Genomic DNA, 18,144 nt, shown 5'->3' with positions numbered 1-18,144 from the left:
ACAACATATTTCTTCATCATTTCTTTTAATACAGTTTTATTTAGTGTCACAGTAATGTTTATGTGATCTTTATTCAATATTTTTATTTATTTTAACCTTAATTGTTCATATAGTTTTCATATAGTTTTCAAAAAATAACTGATTAACCTGTTTATTTAGTTTCCTAAGGATAGAGTTACAAATCTAAAGGGGTAACACATATTTTTATACATCAACAAATGAGTCAGGTTTAACTCAAAAAGTACATCACCAATAAATATTCATGCGATATTAGCAACGCATTATATTATAGATGTTATTTACCTAAATATTTCTATTACATTTGATACAATTGTATAGTATTATCGCTTCTTCTAATAACTCGTTTTTCTATATTCACATCATATACTTATCTGGGAACTATTATTAATACCAAACTTTACCATGTTCAAGTTAATTTAACTCAATATTAAAGTTCTTTAAAAATAATGATAATTTTACCATAAACGACGCAGATTAAAATTAAACTCCATTATGTTTTTTGAAATAATCAGTCTAACTAGTCAAGTTTCTCCTACTAATACAGAGATTAAGGAATGTATTAAACAAAGATAGTTACGCACATTTAAAATGTAACGAAGAATACGGGGTATAAGATATTTCTAATGTGTTCATTCTTAATAATTATTGTGTTTAATCATAGTCAAAAAAATTAAAAATTACAATTAATGTTATGTACTTGAAAACAATTATTATCTAATAAAAACTCACACATAATTTATATACCTTGACTTCGTTTAATGTCCCAGATTTGTAACAAACTACACAAGTGGTGAATTTTATTTGTTTTGTATATGGTTTCTTCTTCTCTAAAATATTGTATTCTTGTCTTTTGGTGTGTCTTCCTTCCCTTTCTATTACAAGATATTTCTTCATCATTTTTTTAATACAGTTTTATATAGAGTCACAGTAAGGTTTATGTCATTTTTATTAAATATTTTTATTTATTTTAACTTTAATTCTTCATATAGTTTTCATATAGCTTTCAGAAAACAACTGATTAACCTATTTATTTCATTTCCTAATGATATAGTTACAAATTTAAAGGGGTAACACATATTTTTATACATCAACAAATGACTCAGGTTTAACTTCAAAAATACATCACCAATAAATCTCCATGCGATATTAGCAACGCATTGTATTATAGATGTTATTTACGTAAATATTTCAATTACATTTGATACAGTTGTATAGAATTAGTAGTTTTAATGTCGCTGTTTTTGGCTGGATGGTTTTGTTTTGCAACAATCAATTGTTCATTACGACGATGAGAAAAAAACGATAAAAAATCGCGTCTATATAGTATTGAATCTAACTTACATGTAATAATAGAGAGATATTAAAACATTATTAAGAAGCAATTAAGTTAAGCTAATTCTCATTGGATTAAGAATTGTTTCCTATTAGATAACATCATGTGCAAGTATAAAGGAACTAAAAAAATTCAGTTTAAAATTATAAGCTAGTTGCATTCAGGAATAGGAAAGAGTTGGGTTTATGTCTCGTAACAAAGTGATATACTGGATGTTTTTGTTCCGCATCATTGTGTGTTCAACCCGGATTCTTAATAAAAATGTATATATATGGGAACGTCGCTTTGGGAATTGTTTACGACTTGGTCTGCGTTCTGACCGAACTAAACGTAATATATTTTTTATATGTGAACATACCATAAATATCATTGTTTATAATTATTCGAAGATACCTCTTTTCGCGTATTTTTGTTATATTACGGGATAATAGAAAATAATGTTTTACATTATTTTAAATCTTAACATATATCAATGTATCTTAAGATTTTTCTTGCCTATTGACCTATTTAATATAGACTTAGTATGCAACTAGCCATAGCCCATTGTAGAATAAATGATATTTAAGTACTGTTCGGCTTATTTAATGGTATAGTTATTTGAAATTAAAGTCGTTTCATTGTTTTTGCATTGAATGCATTGAAGAATGCACTTCAAGAGCAGTTTATGAACCCAAATAACTATATATTTTATTCATTGTCCAAGGTACATGAAACTTTTATGTCTGCTCTCCTCTTATGTGCAAATTGTAAAATATTGGAATTTTTGTTAAAATGTAAACAATCTAAAATTGATATAGGTTGTTTCCAAATAATTCAAAATTTAGTATAAATTATAAACTATTAAGTTATTTCTAATGGAAAATACATGTTGTTTGCAAGTAAATGTTGTTAAGAACAGGAAAAATTTATAATACTTAAGTTATTGCTTTTTTAGTGTTATTTTTAACCGACTTCAAAAAAGAAGGAGATTCTAACATATGTTCGGCTGTATATATTTTTTAATGTATGTTCGCCGATTTCTTCGTCAATTATGGATCCATTTCCAATTCTTTTTTTATTCGAAAGAGGTGGAGAGTTCCGAGTAGGTACCATTGGAACCAATTGAGTATCTAACGGAGGGAAGGGGGGTAAATGGATGGAAACCAAAGCAAACAATAGAAAAGCAACAAAATAATTTTGTAGCATATATAAAAAAATAAACTACCAACAAAACAAATCTAAATTAATATAGATGTTTGGGTTCTTAAAAAGAAATTACCAACAAAACAAATCTAATGTGTTGCTCGGCACCGATTTCAAAGTGATTATTTAGTAGTATTTAAAATAAAATTGTAAACATAACATATACCTAGGTTTAGGTAGGTACTAAGCTAAAATTTCTGTATATAGTACGATATAAATTACGTGTAGTAGATAGGTTAAACAAGGTTTTTCTTTATTTTTATTTATTTTTAAGTTTAATTATTTTTTAAATTTTAGTGAGTTTCTTATTTATTTGTTGAAGTCGATTCATTTTTTTTTAATTTGTATATATTTTTAGTGTCGAAGTGATCAGCAGATTTATTTTAGTCATTAGAACTTGATTTAATAAAGTTATAACAAGTTATTACAAAAATTTAAAAAAGTAGAGTATACCTTTAGTAGAACATATACCTTTTCCTAATGTTTTCTTCTCGGTATTATAGAATATCCACAACAAATTTTTATATAGTATGTGTAGATATGTGTGTGCAAATCAAACATCACATTAGAGCAAAAGATAGTCAAATCAGACTCAAAATGATGAAACTGTATTGAATTGATTAGTCGGAAAATAGTTTCAACTTGACCTAGGATGAATGAGATTGGTTTATCAATCAAACATTTATATATTCAATAAGTCTATTTACTACCAATGCTTGATAATAAACCAACGATGACCTCGAAATCAAATGTATCCAATACTTCGGTTTAAAATATGAAGAAAGGTTATTAACACGGCAACATGGAAAATCAAGATTTTACTAAACAAAGTATTAGATATGAAGTGACGAAAGATCAAAAATAGCTTGTTCTCATATGTTTACTAGTTATTTCATATAAAACTATAGAAAACCTTAACTACAACAAAAAGAAACAATCTGTTATATTTTTACACCGCTAATAAAATCGGTTTGAATTATTTAATATAAAAAATGGGAAATACAACAAAAGTAAATCTGAACAACTGACAGTAAAAGAAAGCGAACAACATGCTTTACATATGTTTAGAATTCTACCAACGTTATTTATTCAAATTATGCAGATATATCAAACTAAAGTGAATGTGATCGTGCTGTACCAGAATTTATTTTCACTATTGTTTAGCCGGTCATAATTTATATTATTATATTTTATCTCTTACGATCAGGCTTCATCTAATTTGCAAGTTATTGTATAATGACAATAAAAGAAAGTGTGCGAAGAAATCGGATGTTTTTATTCATCTTTATATTAAATTATCATGGTCAATATATCTCAGTTTACGTAACTTTTAACCAGCTACATATAATTTGGATTGTGTCAGCTACATATTATCACAATATAATCTCGATATAATAAAATATTAACTAATAATATCTATAAGTATATATATATATATATATATATATATATATATGTATATATATATATAGCAGATTTTCTAGCAGTTTAAAAGAAATAGTTCATTCTTAAAGTTCATTGGGTGGTACATTTTAAAAAATAACTTCACGATGATGATTTTTGTAACTAGAACACTAAGAAGTTAATAGATATAGAATAGGTTAATACTTCCTGATTAAATAATTGTCTATGGTTCTGTCTAATGACAACTAGACGGTACGTCAGAAAAAGCATAATCGGTGAAAATTCTTGAGAGCCTTTATAGCATTATACACCAGATGGTTAATTTAATATATGCATAGTTAGTTACGCCGACTAGTAAGTATTGTCTGTGCTTCTAATAACCTAGTTTAATCGGTTAATTTTATGTTAATTATAGAGACAGATACTATAGGTATTCCCCTCTAGGTGCTATATTATTAGTGACCGAGAAATCGTCAGCGGCAGCAGCAGGATTAATTTCGAGAGGAGCAAAAAATATTATCAAAACTAAAAGACTAATAACCAGAGATAGTTGCAATGAATTTGCAAATATTTCTACAGGGTTCTAACACCAGCATATTCTAAAGCAAAATATTTCAGATATATTTAACTTGACACAGAGCTACCAATATTATAGTCACTGCATAGATAAAAACATATATGCAAACATGCAGATTATAATAATTTCCTCACAAATTTCGGTAGAAAACTCGGGTTTCGGTTCGGGAGGCCTGAATCCAAAATAACTCCAAAAAGTTCTGTTGCATCTATAGCAGCATATTGGTTGGTTGTAACTAGATTTTATTACAAGCTCAGAATCTAACAATCTTTGAAACAAAGAGGAAAGTAAAACAGGGATAAAGAATAAAGAATATCAATTGTATCAAGATTTCTCCATTAGATTACATCAGTTCCAAATTATTCAAATGACATAGATCGCAGTCAAAACATCCCACGTTGAAATTTGTTTAATCATTGAGAATTGTTTGCAATTGAAGCTTAGGAAAAGTAAAGAAAATTTTGCTATAGCTGGCAACAACAGGTCAATTGAAAATTCCGCGGCCTGACACAAAGATGGCGCTACTACAATTAAATCCATTTCTTTTTTAGTTAGCCCTAACTCTCAAAAGATGCGTGTATACATTTGAAAGCTGTCGGATCATTAGTTTGTGAATTATAGCATTTCGGTTGAAACAACTTATTTTATTGGGAAAAAAATTGATAAAAAGAATTTCGCGTGTTGATAAAATATTGTTTTTTTGAAGAAAAATATACAGTTGAAGCAAAGACTTGGCTTGATGCCCAGTTTCCGGACACTGTCCCACTGAAAATCCACCATCAAGGATTGGTATGCTAAGTTTAGACATGGCAAAATGAGCACCGAAGACGGTGAACGCTGTAGACAGCCAAAAGAGATTGTTGCCGATGAAAACATTAAAAAAATACACAAAATGATTTTTAATGACTGTAAATTGAAATTGAATGAAATAGCAGACACACTATAGATATCAATTGAACGTGTACATCATATCATTCACTAATATTTGGGTATGAGAAAGCTCTGTGCAAAGTGGGTGCCGGCAAGCTCACTTTTAACCAAGAACAACGACGAGTTGATGATTCGGAGCAGTGTTTGAAGATGATCAAGCGTAATAACCCGAGTTATTGCGTCGATATATGACAATGGATGAAACATGGCTCCATCAATTCACTCCAAGTCCAATCGACAGTCATCTGAGTGGACTGCACACAATGAACCCGCTCCAAAGCGAGGGAAAACGCAACAGTCGGCAGGCAATGTTATGGCATCTGTATTTTGGGATGCGCATGGAATAATTTTCATTTCATTCAAACCTTGAAAAAGGAAGGACCATCAACAGCGACTATTATTTAGCGTTATTGGACCGTTTGAAGGACGAAATTGCCGAAAAATGGCCGCATTTCTAGAAAAAGAATGTGCTGCTTCACCAAGACAATGCCCCGTGTAACAAGTCAGTGAAAACGATGACAAAAATCCCTGAATTGGGCTTTAGAATTTTGCTTTCTCATCCACCGTGTTCTCCAGATATGGCCCCCAGCGACTATTTCCTGTTCTCAGATCTCAAAGGAATGCTCGCTGAAAAGAAATTTTCGTCGAATGAAGTAGTGGTCACCGAGGCCTATTTTGAAGCAAATGACAAATCGTGCTACAAAAATCGTATCGAAATGTTGGAGGGTCTTTATAATCAGTGTGTTACCCTTGAAGGGAATTATGTTGAATAAAAAACTAATTTTCCTAAAAAAATGTGTTTTACTAATGTAGGCAGGAGACTTTTCAATTGATCTATTATAGGCAGTGTAGGTCCTGTATTAGATCCTGGTGATAGTGAATAGTAAATATTCACAAATCATTTGTTTGGTGAAAATTGAAGACAATCTCCTACATTGATCATCCAATTTCACCCTCAGATGGCTAAGCAGTTGACTATCAACTTTACTGTTAAAAACTAGAGAAATTACAGCAAAGAATTGAAAGATTTTAATTAAATAGTAGAAAACGTGTCAACAATGTATCATATTGCGACAAGCATACCTTTAACAGCCTGTGAATACAATAGTATTTCATCCAGAGACCATACAAAATCTTAACTTATCCTGCTAAAACATTTTTAAATAGTTTAATTTTTATAAATCGTAAGAGCATTTTCTCAGGCCCAGTATAGTAATTTTTATTTCAACTACATACAAAATTAATAAACTATATTAAAGCGTTTATATTTATTATAATTACTTTTTCATTTTATTTATAAAAAAATAGTACGATATATAATAATCATAATATTTTCCATTATTATCTACAACTTTACGCATGTTTCTGGCAATATGGCCACAACGTGACCAAAGAACAGATAGGTGGTTATATATGTAAACCAACACACAGCGATCCAATTATCAACCAATATTAGCACTTCTTCAGCATCTTTAAACTATGTGCCGGTCAGACTTATGTACCTATCTGAATAAGCGTTAATCAGAAGTCACTATATTTGGTGAATACGTTTAGTGCGATAAACTTCCTTCACAAATCTGAAACATGTGACCGAGCATTGCAATTTTCCGTTCAATAGATCATTGTCATTAAAATCACTACTTTAAGTTGTCGAAATTAAGACTGATAATTTGATGAAATATCATCACCCTTAAGTTTTTACTTAACTGTTTGATGGGCTTCGGCAGCAGATTACTTCGAACCAAACAACAAAAGTAATAAATATCGGAAATGCAATTTTGACTAGTACTAAACGGAAAATGTAGAGGAATGTCAAAACCTAAAGAAATTAACAGAAGTAATAATTAAAAAATAGTCCGAACATTCGAATAGTATTCGAACTATAATTTTTTACTAAACTTGCGGAATCTAATTTTTCTAATTATTTCGATGTAATCAATTCTTGTAAGATTGTCACCACAGAATCAGGTGTGCGTATGAAACACCGGATAGTTGACTTTCTTCTATTTACGCAATATGTTTTTACTGTCATCTGATACAACCGATTGTGGTTTCAAAAGTTACGTACCAATAACTAAAACCCGATACGTGCGACTAAAAACCCTGATCAGTTACAGCAACATCCGCATAAAAATAATTCTAATCTATAACTCAATTAAGTTTTTCAATGCAAAATCACTCGACGTGGAAATGATAGATGATCAATATTATCAGAGAAGTAAATTTGTACACCAGTGAAGGAAGTCTGCTGTTGGGGACGGACATCCGGAAAAGGCAAAAAAACCGACCAGAAATATTATGAAATTGACATTTCAAATTAATTAAGAAACTTTCTTAAACGATCGTCTTTAACGGTGGGTTAAAAGACTGGTTAAATTTTCGCAAAGGAATATTTAATTAAGGACGTTTTTTCTAACGTTTCAGATCGTTCACGCCGAGAGGACTTTGGAGGACAAGGGAACAAATCGTCGACGACTATAATTAGTTTGGATTAAAGAAGTAAGTGGTAAATTGGCTTAGAATTTATTTAAGATTTCTTGTTATCTTAAATGGCAATTTTTATGCGGAATATTCAGAGAAATTAAAAGCTTTTACAACAGTTAAATACAAAGATTTATTTTTAGTGTTCTTTCATTTATGTTCAAATTTATGTTATATATTTTTATATTTTCAAAGGATCTAAATGCTGTGGTGTACTTTTTGTTGTAAAAAAGAGGGCGAAGTATCTTAACAGAGGTAAAATATTAATTAAACCAATTTTTTTGCATCATTTTCTCGCTTTATTTTTATACTTGTTGAATATTTTAGAACTGGCTTCCAGTTAAACCGTGCTGCAGTAGTCTGATTACCAGTTGGTAATCAGTGGTGCTGTGTCTGGTGGAGATGCTAAGTGTTGCAAATTGTCCCATCCGAGCTACAATAGTACATCCTTTACAACTTTGTATATTAATGCGTTAACATTCAAAAGGATGACTTTGTAATTCACAACTATTTTTGCTACTTCATCCAATTTGTTCAAATCATGTCTGAAGTGAAGCTGCAATAACAGCGGCATTCGGTTTCAGCACTGCTATTTTTGCTACTTCATGAAATTTGTTCAATTGATGTCTGAAGTGAAGCTGTAATAACAGCTGTATTCAGTTTTAGCAACTTGTAAAATGCTACACTTTGCTGAATCCATCATGTGTACAGAAAAACTTCCTAGACTATCCCAAAAATTCTTGGAATGTAATAGTAAATCTACCTCTCAGCGCCAGTTACAATATGCCACAGATTTTTTTTTTTGGTAATGTTTAATCAGTTTCAATAAATCCGTGTGGTAACAATTTTACCTCCTTTTAGACATTTGCATGCAAGAGCAAACGTCCAGAAACAGTTGATTCATCAACTTCTAAACAACTTAATCTTTTTCGAATATATTTTTTGAGAGTTCAAGCAGAAACTTGATCCGATAAGTCTTGTATTTTATTGTTTCTCTCCCCCAGGGCGTTTTTCAATTTATATTAAAGTTTTTTTTTGAATAGTAGAAATTAAAATCTATAAGTGCGATCTGATGATAGCTCTGTCACCATACGTTTCAAACAAAGTTTGGTGGGCTTCTGCAACCGATTTCTTCAAAAGTAGTTAATTTTGCATAATATTTTTGGATCCTTTATATTGTATAAACTATATTAAGTCAAAAAATAATAAAAGAATTTTGAAGGCTTAATCAGCTAGTGATAATAGATACAAGCATCTAGAACCAAAGATTAGGATAGTGCCAGAAGACTCATTCGACTCTTTTGTCAAGTACTGGATAATTTAGAAATCATGCTAGAGTACTTTACTTTAATACTCATATCTCCACACTTGAAATCTTCACTACATTCAAGAATTGAATATAGCTATGAAGTAAAAACGTTAAATAGGCAATGGAATAACAGGTCAATTGAAAAGTCCCTGGCCTACCATAGTAAAACAAATTTTTTTGGCAAAATTTTTTGGCATAAAAGTTTTATTTTATTCAACATAATTCCCTTCAAGGGTGATAAACTCATTATAGCGACCCTCCTACTTTTCGATACCATTTTTGTAGTACGATAGATCTTTTGCTTCAAAATAGGCCTCAGTTTCGGCGATCACCTCTTCATTTGACGAAACTTTCTTCTCAGTGAGAATTCTTTTGAGATCTGAGAATAAGGTGGATGAGGAAGCAATTCGAAGACCAATTCATGGAGTTTTGCCATCGTTTTCACTGACTTGTGACACGGTGCACTGTCTTGGTGAAGCAGCACTTTCTTTTTCTTCAAATGCGGCCGTTTTTCGGCCATTTCGTCCAAACGGTCCAATAACGCTATGTAATAGTCCCTGTTGATGGTCCTTCTTTCTTCAAGGTAATCAATGAAAATTATTCCATGCGCATCCCAAAATACAGACGATTTAGAGCGGGTTCATCGTGTGCAGTCCACTCGGATGACTGTCGATTGGACTTCGGAGAAAAATGATGGAACCCTGTTTCATCCATTTTCACAAATCGACGCAAAAACTAGGGTTTATTACTCTTGATCATCTTCAAATATTGCTACCGAATCATCAAATCGTCGTTGTTTTGGCCTAAAGTGAGCTCGCGTGGCAACCACTTTGCACAGAGCTTTCTAATATCCAAATATTTGTGAATGATATGATGTACACGTTCAGTTGATATCTTTAGAGTGTCTGTTATTCCACTTGTTTTCAATTTTCGGCCATTCAAAATCATTTTGTTGATTTTTTAATTGTTTATATCTCTTTTGGGTGTCCACTGCGTTCATATTGTCTTCGTTTCAACACGTCTTAACTTAAGATATCAATCCTTGGTAGTTGATTTCCTGCGGCAGTTTCCGGAAATTCGGCATAAAACCGAACTTCTTCTTCTTGAACTTCTTCTTGCTTCTTGCTTCAACTTCTTCTTGCTTCAACTGTATTTTTTCCCTTTAAAAAACTATATTTTTCACAAAAACAAAAATTGCTTCACTCAAAATGCTATAATTCACAAACTAATGATATGACAGCTGCCAAATTTATACGCGCATCTTTTGAGGGATAGGACTAACTAAAAGACTTTACAATTGACCTGTTAAGTTGATGCCAATTTTTCTAAGAAAATTATACTTGGCAGCGAGCATAATTTTCTAAAGCTCTTCATAACTTTGTTAATAATCCATTTATATCCTGTTAGTGGTTGACGGGAATCTTGAGATTGAAAGGTGCTATCGAAGCATACTAAGGCGACATGATTATGCAGATTTTTCTGTGTAAATCACAATGTATGACGAATATTAGACGATGTCATATGACGCACAGTTATACGATTTGACACCGTGGTATTTCTTGTTTTATTTTCATTGAAGACTAATCTTCATGCTAATGAGTCAATGATTATCCTCATTTTGAAGCAGAAAATCGAGAATGATGCAAAAAATAAACATTAACTAACCCCATGAACTTATTAGTTTAAGTAAATTATATTTTTTAACAAAAAGCTTATTTACTTTAATTTGTTATTACTGTACATAAAACTGTACATTACTGTATTTAAATACACTGTAATAATTTTAATGAATTGAAAAACTGAATCTATGTACTCTCGGTATGTTAAACCTAAACGTATTTTAAATTATCTCACCTTCAAGTAAATGCTTCAAATAGTTTAAATTTTATTCTTGTATATTAAAGTTAAATTAGTAAATGTTAATGAGATTTTTTTATCAAGAATGAGAACCTTTTAAAAGCTGCCCATACATTTTAGACTAGATTGGATTATAAGTAGTTTTATAATGGATAACATGTTAAATATATACCCGTAAAATGAATATTATATTAGGATAAATAAGATTAATTTTAAGATTTCCTATTCATTATGTTGTATTACTTATTGAGTTATTTTAAGATATTGGACATTATTAAAAGTTTTATATATTAATAATTGATGAAATAATGATGTACCATATAATTATTTTAGCGTGTTTGCAATATATGTATAATTAACTGTGTTTTAACTTTTTGATTTTAGCGTTCATTAACTAACATAAAACATACGATAAAACATTTATACTTTACGATAATTAATGGTTTATTTAGTTAAAAAGTTAATAACAGGAAATGCTAATTACAAATGTATTCTGACAAATATTTTCGTATAGAGTGAAATATAGATCCTACCAAACATATCGCCTAAAAGTATTCTTAGCGTAAAGCAATTAAACAAATATACACTCCCATTCAGAAGTTTGGAAATAGAGTAATTATAATAGTTGATATATAAAATGCCGCTATAGGTCTTTAAATAAGCATGTTGGCATTAGTAAAGTTATACAAGAAGTTCCAAGAATCTTTGAAAATAACGAAATGAGTACCAAAATCGCCAGACCTCTCCGTTATCGAATTTCTACGGGATCAACTTGATAGAAAACTGAAAAAACGAGCCTATCGCCTATCGGGCTCAGTAAAATTATGGGCATTGTTACAATGTGAGTGGAGTTTTTGAATACCTAAATAAGTTAGTATTAAGAAAGAGTAAAGTATGGGAACAAGTAATTAAAAATAAGGTTGGCCAGGTTAAGGAAGTTAAAAGTCGACGAAAAATATATTAATTTTTGCTAATTTATACTAAAGGAATTTAACTAACTTTAACTAAATATTACTCTAAGGTTTGGTTAAGATTTTAGGGTAATAAATCATAACTTATTTTATTATTGTCGTTTTTTTAAACAATACCGTGTTATTTTCAAGCTCTTGAATACCATGTCCTTTATTCCTGGTTTCCATTTATTTAAAACAGTTCAAAACCAACGTTTGTGATGTAGGAAACAATTGGAAAGGTATCAGGACTAGATATTGCTTCGATTAATGAAAATAGTAGCAGTTGAAACATTAATAAGTCATTTACATTTTCAAATGTATTTTGTTCCTTCCAAATTTCGCCACCCCTTACATTAATTTGGGTTTTACCAATGTTCGGAATAGTTCGGAAATCTATTTCTGTGATGCCTTTCAAAGCCTTTATGTTTAATAACCTCAATCGACTCAGAATGATATCGCCAAAACAATTATTAATAGAGCACTTATAGAATGATATAATTTGTATTTATAACGATACAAAAAGATACAAAAACAAAAGATAAGATACAAAAACAAAAGATACAAAAATACAAAAACGATACGATATTTACAAAAAGCCAGTGCTAATCGATGACGATTCACTACAATCCTACGTCCTACTATTTTTAATCGTAGTAGTAAAAGTATACAATGATGCGTAGTTAAATGAAATGCGAATTCATTAGCAATACCTTGACATACTCTACGTGATTTAGATGACGTAGATGGCGTACCTGTATTTAGACTGTTCACGATGTCTATGGAAAACCTCAAGTTTTCGAAATACTAACGCGATTTTTTTAATCGAAAATCCCAGTTATTTATCAACACAGAAAAAAATATTTCCTAATCTTAAAAGGAAATTATTTCTGGGAACTCGATTTGTGTGAAAGTAAAAAATCCAAATAAGCAACACCCATTAACTAGACCTGTAGTAATCGATCTATCAGTGCAGATTCCTGTTTAAGCTCAATAACAGCAATTATGGAACTTAATATATTGCGATGTATTACTAATGTGTGGCTTGCGAAGTGAAAGGTAATGAGGAAAACGTTGACGTGTTTCCGCAACATCGCGTCTAACTGCTGATAAAATATATTACTGACAAATTATAGTTAATTATATTAATAAATTTGTATTCTCGAGAGATAATATACAATTCTGGTTTCAGAGAAGCGTCTCCGAAACTCCCTTGCCCATTAGTATTATCTTTCTTAATTTAATTAAAATTGTTTACTAATTTTATATTCACTTACTGAAATATTTTTTGGTATTGCAAGCTTAATATGTTTTTAGTAAACTTTATTTTCTCCAATCGGATAGAACCAAAAACTTAAACATTATAGAGTTTTGTAGTTCGAAAAATATCGATACAAAAAAGTGTAGAATGTAATCATGCTAGCTTCTGATCATCATTGTTTTTATAACAGTCTTTCATAAAAATATCACCAGGATAAGCCCACTTTTCTGCATAACAATAGATATAACTGGCCACGATTTAGGAAAAAGCTATATACAATAACTTCTCTAAACTGAGATGGATATGAAAGAACCAAGTATAAATATAACAGAAAATATAACTGAGGCAGTAAGGTATGCGATTCCTCCACGAAAAAACCACATATCTGTCACAATTTAGTATAAAATTTCAGAAAGAAGAAAGCTACAAAAGAACTGACAACAAGTAATAATGGAAATAATCAAGAGAAAATTTAACAAATCAATAAAAGACCTGAAAGATTAATATAAAGGACTCCAAGAACATAACAGAATATTAAACAGAAACTTGATATTTTCTCCAGTCAATTAATAAGTGCTTTTCTGTCTTTCTTATCTGAGATATTTACAGATGAATAAAATGAATTTACCATGATAAAACTCGTTTGAAAGAACTTAAATATATTAGAACTATTTATCTGAATCTGAATTAGAACCAATATTTATTTACCTTCTTAAAGTTTTTCTCAGATTTTAACAAAAAAAATGGAAGTAAATAAATCCAGGAACTATAAAACATAGGAAAATATGAAGTATAATGCATAACATATATTACAACGTATAGTAATTTAATACAGTAACAAAATAATAAAGTAACAAAGTAACTGTAGATTTACTGAAGACAACATCAATAATAATAATTATCATATATATAATAATTATCTAATAATAATAATAATTAATAATAATTAGAAATATGTAATGATATTTGTGCATCTATGTGTATATTGGTAGATAAAATCTATAATACCTATGCACAATGAGTCATGTGCAGGAACTGCACAAAAATATAAATAATATATATAAGAAAATCCAGATGTAATCGAATATTTTAGTCTCCTTTTACCATCTACATTTGTTCGTCTGGTTTGTTTTATCCAATTTTCTTTGGATTGTACATACATGCTCAATGTTGCCCAGGGAAATTTACAATTAACATTACAAATAATCAGTACATATATGCTCAGACTTGATTGATTCAGATGGGATATTAAAAATATGCAAAATATTGAACCTAAATATGAATATAAAAATCAAATCTTAAAATCTTGTTCATTGGAAAACAAATATAGCAAATTTCCATTTTCGTTATAACGTTTTAAAAGAAAGTTACCAAAATATATTTTCAAAAATTTCAACAATGTACCAAGAGCAACAGAAACATAAATGGAGAATTACCAAATATATTAAAATACAAGTGTTTTTCTCTCAAATATATTAACTTCTTATCTATTTTTTCATTAATTTATTCTTCTTTAAGCAGTAACTTGATTATTTTTATAAATCCTAACCGGATAACTGAAGAAAAATTACAATAACAACTAAATTTACTTATAAAGGTAATATTTTATAAGAAATAAAAATGGTTATAATGATTACCAAAAAGTAAAGTTGTACTATATATTACATATCACAGTTTCCTGAAATAATTTATTCGACTTCCGCAATACCTGCCTCTTTTTGGGCGATCAAACCCTTTACTACCATTGATTCTTGCGCAACTCTGTTTAAATTTAAAATGTTAAATACAAAAGAGACAATTTAATTGTTATTCACTTTTTAAATTCCGTAAATTTGTACTCCTCCATGATATATTAACCAGTAATATTTCAATCGCAATTTATTAATTTTTGTATAATTTAACTAAACTCACATATATGAATGAAACACGCAAATTGTGTTTTATTAAAGTCCTGTCTTCGAATAAATTGACTGTTTAATGTTGACATACCAGCTGTTGTTGCATTATAGGTGTGCCCGTATTTATAGAAACGTATTATTCCAAAACAATTTCTTATATTTCTGTACTAGGACATTAATTGGTTAATAAATATTGGCTTTTGAGTACAAAAACAGAGCACGTGCCATATTTATTAAGGGAATTGTTTTTTAAATTATTGTTAACCGTGGACAAAGCTTTAATTTCCGAAAAAGGTTTACCGGACATTGCTGGAATTTTTTTCTAAAATATCCCACAAAACTCCCCACCGATTATACCCGATATTCACCAAATTGACCGTGAATTATAGCTTTATACGCACGGAACAAGTAAATGAGAAAATAATCGAAGAAAAATGTTCTCAACCTGTTACAGTAAAAATGTTAAGGCATCTGAAGAACTCATAATTTAATTTTAAGTGGTTGTAAATGACTGGCGAAATTTTCTAGCTATATTTATTATTTCCTTTATATACAGAATGCTTGTTTGAATTTTAGAGATAATTATATTAATTAAAAAGTACAGTCTGCAAATTTTTCTTATTAAATTGAATTATTAATCTTGAACAATTTGCTTTGTCATGTTACTTAATGGTTGGTCAATAGATTTAAACATATTAATAAGAAATATAGAAAGAGGCTAAGCTTGAAGGAAATTACAATGTATTGCTGAATGTTAGATGAATAAATTAGTTCCCGCCATTAGACAAAAGAAGACATCACTATTAAAATTGTCTATTATAAAACGTTATCGCTAAATTAGACATTCGTCAAAAACTTTTTTCTTTCCTTCTAGAAGTTATTTGAAATGTGTAGGTGACGAGCGTTCACAACTTGTAAACATATAACGCATCTTTGGTCTATGCGAGAGGAGGTTTTGTGAGTAGTTCCGACAGTGAATTTAATATGTATATTAATAAACAAATTGAAAGGTCGAAAGTTTACCTAAGACCCAAGTTGGAAATTCAATGTGAATTAATCCTGAGTGATCACTGAATTTTTTATGAAAATCACTTAAATTCAACATAGCATCTTACCTGTCGTATTGACCCGCCGTTCCTTCTCCTAATAACTATATTTTTCTAAAAAATACCTGTCTATCAAAAGTGTAGAATGTAATCATGTTAGCTTCTGATCATCATTGTTTTAATAACAGTCTTTCATAAAAATATCACCCAGATAAGCCCACTTTTCTGCATAACAATAGATCTAACTGACCACGATTTAGGGAAAAGCTATATAGAATAACTTCTCTAAACTAAGATGGATATGAAAGAACCAAGTATAAATATAACAGAAAATATAATTGATGCAGTAAGGTATGCGATTCCTCCACTAAAAAAACACATATCTGTCTCAATTTAGTATAAAATTTCAGAACGAAGAAAGCTACATAAGAACTGACAACAAGTAATAATGGAAATAATCAAGAGAAAATTTAACAAATCTAAGCTTGAAGGAAATTACAGTGTATTGCTGAATGTTAGATGTATAAATTAGTTCCTTCTCCTAATAACTATATTTTTCTAAAAAAATACCTGTCTATCAAAAGTGTAGAATGTAATCATGCTAGCTTCTAATCACCATTGTTTTAATAACAGTCTTTCATAATAATATCAGGGAAATTTAGGGAAAAGCTATATAGAATAACTTCTCTAAACTAAGATGGATATGAAAGAACCAAGTATAAATATAACAGAAAATATAATTGAGGCAGTAAGGTATGCGATTCCTCCACGAAAAAAACAGATATCTGTCACAATTTAGTATAAAATTGCAGAAAAAAGAAAGCTACATAAGAACTGACAACAAGTAATAATGGAAATAATCAAGAGAAAATTTAACAAATCTAAGCTTGAAGGAAATTACAATGTATTGCTGAATGTTAGATGTATAAATTAGTTGCTTCTCCTAATAACTATATTTTTCTAAAAAAATACCTGTCTATCAAAACTTTTAACAATTCTTGAATAGCCTCAAAAAAATAAAGGAAAAATAGGAAAACGTGTGATCGGTTATATTATGAATAAACATAAGGTTCTGTTTGGTTGATAGGAAGCTGTTTATTTAGTACCTAAGACGTTTTTTGGGTTAAAATGAAAAATGTGTTAATATTACTTTCGGGTGTTACATTTCAAAATTGAAATAAAGCAGACTTTAATACTCTATTGAAGATGAGGACCATAAGTTATATGCCTTCAGGAATAAAGTTTGGATATTGTTGAATACATGAAGGCCAGCAACGCTATTGTAAGTATGAAGGTATTGGGACCGTAGTCTAGTGCTATTTACTTACTGTCTGTTTACAGACAGTACTGATATTTTACGTAAGAATAGGGGGTTAAATAATAAAAGTTATATAATTCTTGATATAAGACAGCAAATCGAGGTCTACAGTATAACCATGAAACAACCAGTGCTGTAATAATAAAATAAAATTAAATTATTTTACTTGTATCCTAAAGTTTACTAATTTATCACATAGTAGAACATATTTTTTTAATAACGTAAACAGGTTTTCTATATTTAAAAGTTAGTTATAATATAATTAGACACATATTTTTCTAAAAACTATTAAGAACTGTGTTTACTACTTCCAGTAAAAATTGAGCAACAAAATATATTGTTATATATTGTGTAGCTTGATAAAACGGCCTAAATCTGTAATAAATTAGCATCATCCAAAGCAATATGTAAATTGAAAAAGAATTGTATGTTACGTTTATTCAAATAGCAAGAGCATTGGAAGTTTCAATTTGCATATGAAGGGCATCTATTGGGTGTGAAGGGTAGTGGGGAGAGATCTTGACGGATGAACTCTATATGCGAGCGGTGATTCGTACGATGCGGTCCTTCGGCAGCT

The 18,144-nt window shown here is 29.8% G+C and overlaps 1 protein-coding gene across 22 annotated transcripts in view; it reads left to right on the top strand.

The window, feature by feature from the left end:
* Positions 1-18,144, top strand: part of LOC143204875 (uncharacterized) — a 347,752-nt gene that overhangs the window by 78,826 nt on the left and 250,782 nt on the right. For 18 of the 22 annotated variants that reach the window (XM_076417771.1, XM_076417782.1, XM_076417770.1 and 15 more), the window contains exon 3: positions 7,872-7,946. The gene's annotated coding sequence lies outside the window, so the exon portion shown is untranslated. Of the gene's footprint in view, positions 1-7,834; positions 7,947-18,144 lie in introns of all 22 variants that reach the window. The other 4 variants (XM_076417785.1, XM_076417784.1, XM_076417773.1 and 1 more) reach the window with 2 other exon arrangements.

Source organism: Rhynchophorus ferrugineus, unplaced genomic scaffold, assembly GCF_030347505.1.
Source record: "Rhynchophorus ferrugineus isolate W39M unplaced genomic scaffold, kcgeb_rfMv2 rfM11, whole genome shotgun sequence".
In the NCBI taxonomy this organism is placed as follows: Eukaryota; Metazoa; Arthropoda; class Insecta; order Coleoptera; family Curculionidae; genus Rhynchophorus; species Rhynchophorus ferrugineus.
The sequence above is the reverse complement of the archived record's forward strand: the minus strand, read 5'-3'. Positions and strand labels throughout refer to the sequence as shown.